Below are 4,234 nucleotides of genomic sequence, written 5' to 3' on the forward strand. Positions count from 1 at the left end.
ATTCTTCATTGATTTGTGCTCTTGCACTAGATCCTTTAGCAAAATTGATTTTTGGATTTAAATCCATAAATTTTAAATCATCTTTCCACAATTACTATGATTATATCCCAGAAATGGTATACTAGAATTATCCTTCTTATTGATAATAGATATAAAAGAGAATTTATTGCCATGATTGATAGTGGTGCTGATTTGAATGTTATACAAGAAGGTCTTATCCCTATAAAATATTTTCATAAAACTTCTCATTCCCTGTCACATGCTGGTGGAAAACCTCTAAACATAAATTATAAACTTCCTAAAGTCTACATTTGTAAGGATAAAAATTGTATTCCTTCCAGCTTCCTTTTAGCCAAAGACATTTCTAGCCAACTCATTCTTGGTCTCCCATTTTTACATCAGATATATCCTTTGACCTCTGTTAATTCAAAAGGTCTCACAGGTACTTTTGAAGGGAAACCTATAGTTTTTTGAGTTTATAACAAAACCTATACAAAGAGTTCTAAATGAACTACAAGAGCTTATTGACAGAAAAGATTCATATTAATTCTTTAAAAGAAGAAATTAGTTTTTTATCTGTTGATGAAAAACTTAAAAATCCCAAATTACAGGATAAGATTAAAATTATCCAAAATAATTTCTCTGTTGAAATATGCAATGACTTTCCAAATGCTTTTTGGGAAAGAAAGAAACATATTGTTTCCCTTCCCTACGAAGAAAATTTTAAAGAAGAAAATATTCCTACCAAGGCTAGACCTTGTCAAATGAATTCTGAATATTTGGAGTTATGCAAAAAAGAGATAAAATCACTTCTTGACAAAAAACTTATTTCTCCCTCTCAGTCCTCATGGTCTTGTACTGCTTTCTATGTTAATAAACATTCTGAACAAGAAAGAGGTGTTCCTAGACTTGTTATTAATTATAAACCCCTTAATAAGGTTTTAAAATGGATTAGACATCCTATCCCTAATAAAAAGGATCTTCTGGACAGGCTTGTCCATGCCCTAATTTTCTCTAAGTTTGATTTAAAATCTGGATTTTGGCAAATACAGATTGATAAATCTGACAGATATAAGACCGCTTTTACTGTTATGCCTTTTGGATTAAAAAATGCCCCTTCAGAATTTCAACAAATTATGAATGACATTTTTACCCCCTATAGTGAATTTATTATCGTCTATATAGACGATATTCTTGTCTATTCTAAAGACATTGAAAATCATTTTAAACATCTGGATCTTTTCAAAAAGATTGTTATACAAAATGGTCTTGTCATTTCAAAACCTAAGATGGTTCTTTTTCAAACAAACATTAAATTTCTCGGTCATAACATTGAAAAGGGAAATATTATTCCTATCCAAAGAAGCATTGAATTTGCATCGAAATTCCCTGATATAATTACTGATAAGACCCAGTTACAAAGATTCTTAGGAAGTCTGAATTATATTTCCCCTTATATTGATAATCTCAATAAAGACTCTTCTATTCTTTGTGATAGGTTAAAGAAAAATCCTTTACCTTGGTCTGATAAACATACTGAGGCAATTAGGAAAATCAAAGAAAAGGTTAAAAATCTCCCATGCTTAATGATTGCTAACCCCCAATGGGAAAAAAATATTGAAACTGATGCTTCTGATATTGGATTTGGTGGAATCCTCAAACAAATTGATCCCCAAAGTAAACAAGAATATCTTGTTAGATTTTATTCTGGTAAATGGAATAATGCACAAAATAATTATTCTACTGTTGCAAAAGAAATTCTTGCCATTGTTAGAAGTGTTCTTAAATTTCAGGATGATGTATATAATCAGAAATTTATTATTAAAACAGATTGTCAGTCTGCAAGATTCATGTTTATAAAAGATTTTAAACATTATGTATCAAAACAAATGTTTGCCAGATGACAAGCTCATTTAGCACCTTTCGATTTTCAAATTATTTATAAACGAGGGGAAGAAAACCATCTTCCTGACTTCTTAACTCGTGAATACCTGACATGTCTAAATCTTCAGGAATGAGTACACCTGGACGTGGTTATCTTTCCTCTTATAGAGGAAGAGGGGGTAGGGGAAAACCCTCTAATCTAAATTACGATGGAAGAAATGATACCTCCAACACTATTCTTCAACATGGGAAAAAGAAGCATATAGTTCAAAGCTTTTCTGGAAGTAATACTTCTAGTAATCCAAAAGATCCACTTCATGATGAGTTTCAAGAATTCTTGAAACAAAAACAGCAGAAAGAAGGTAATATCCCTGAGTCAAGGTCACATACATCGTATGCCAATATTGCAAAAGATGATGATGATTCACATCTTTACATTGAAAATCTTAATAAAGAGATCATTCTTCTCATACAAGAAAAGGACTCAAAATGGGCAGATAACCCATGGATAATCATGGAAAGATATTTGAGTAACAACTCTTTGTCATATGGTTCATACAAAGCAAGAGGATTCTATGAAAATATCCTCGTTCATATGAAGAGTGTTGAGATCAACCATTTTTCTTCAGGAAATGAAAAAGATAAAGCAAATTATAGTTTCTCCAAAATCATTACTAAAAAATTATATCTTTTGAAGAATGGGGAATTTCTCCCCTAAATGAGAAAGAAATGTTCTCCCAAAATAGTACGAATTTCAAATTCAACTATTTTGATTATATAGAAAGTTTTTATAAAACTTTTTACTTTGAAAACAAAAAACAAAGACATTCTCGGTTTATTAAGATATGTGAAAATATTTTCCACAAACCAATCCCTACTTGGTTTTTTTCTTGGTGGAGAATTTTTGGACCATCAACAAACATTTTGCCTGGAAAATTCAGCAGTCTTATGAAAGAATGGGTAGCCATTTCTCCCAGCATTCAAAATAAAGAGAATATATTGAAGGAATAACTTCCTGCATATTTTTTATTGAATTTGGTATTCCATGGATCTAGAAGTGGAATCCAACTTTTGGTTATACCAACTACAGTGCTCTATTCTTATGGAGAATTGGTATGTGTAAATTCTGGGAAAAACTCATGCGCCTAGATACAGAAACAGGAGAGATATTTGGCTCCGAAACCATTGAAAAAATAAAAGAAAAAATCAACATTTATAGAAATGATCAAGAAAAACGAGAGGAGGATGAGAATACTAGTCCTTTCAAACTCTTTGCTCAGAAATATTCTGAGATCTATCCAAAGGAAAAAATCATTGATATTTTCCTCGAGCAAATGAAGAAGGATATATCTAAACAGATTAGAAGTTCAGAATCAGATGCTTCCATGAACTCCGATTCAAATTTTACCAAATCAAATAATCCTATGCAAGAAGTGCAAGACCCGGAGGATGATATTGATGATGATATTGAAGACCTCCCAGACATTGATAATGCATTGAAAGGTTTAAAGACTCTCTCTTAAAGTAATGAAGAAGACGACAAAAAGTAAAAGTATGAGCATTATTGTCCTTCATAATGGGCAAATTGCTAATCACCTTTTTGACTTATGAGTCATTTCTTTGTTGTGGTAATTATTCACCATTTTGACTTATAAGTTATTTGTTTGGTGAAATATCACCTTTAGTTTTATTTTCTATTTTGAAATCCGGGGTTCATGTCCGTGATTTCTCTACTTATAGGCTTGTCTTTCATTTTGGAAAGGCATTCAGTTTTTTCTGCCTTTCCTCCTCTCTCCCAAACCACTCTTTTGTAAAAACCTTGTGTTATATAAATAAAAGCTTGCTGCTGGTTTTCTTTATCCTTGTAAGTATTTTAATTTTCTGTAGTTAAATTTTGTTATTACTTTATTTTCAGTTTTTGCCGCCTATATGGTCGGCTAGATTGTATATGTGCTAGATCATGGCTTGACTAAATAAAGTTTCTACTAACATGGTAATAATGTCATGTTAAATTCAAAAATTTTAAGTCGTGTTGAAGCTTGAATGAATCAGTTTGGTTAAATATACTTCGTGCCCTTTGTCCTTGTTGCCATCATGTCCAGGAGCGACGCAGGCGTTGTTGGGACTTTTTCTGGGTTTTTTCTTGTATATTTAAGCAACTGATTTAAAATAGTATAATTGAAGATTATGACATTCCAGATAACCTGGATCTACTTAATAAGTGGACTATCCCTAAAATCGAACCAAAATTCGTTTACAAATTAGGAACCTTTGAAAAAATAGGTCTTAGACAAATTGTTAAAACAACTGAATCATCAGTTCCCCTTCATGATGAAGAAATGGTTATAAG

The sequence above is a fragment of the Erythranthe guttata genome, chromosome 13 (assembly GCF_056151865.1).
Source record: "Erythranthe guttata isolate IM_541 chromosome 13, IM_541, whole genome shotgun sequence".
Classification (NCBI taxonomy): Eukaryota; Viridiplantae; Streptophyta; class Magnoliopsida; order Lamiales; family Phrymaceae; genus Erythranthe; species Erythranthe guttata.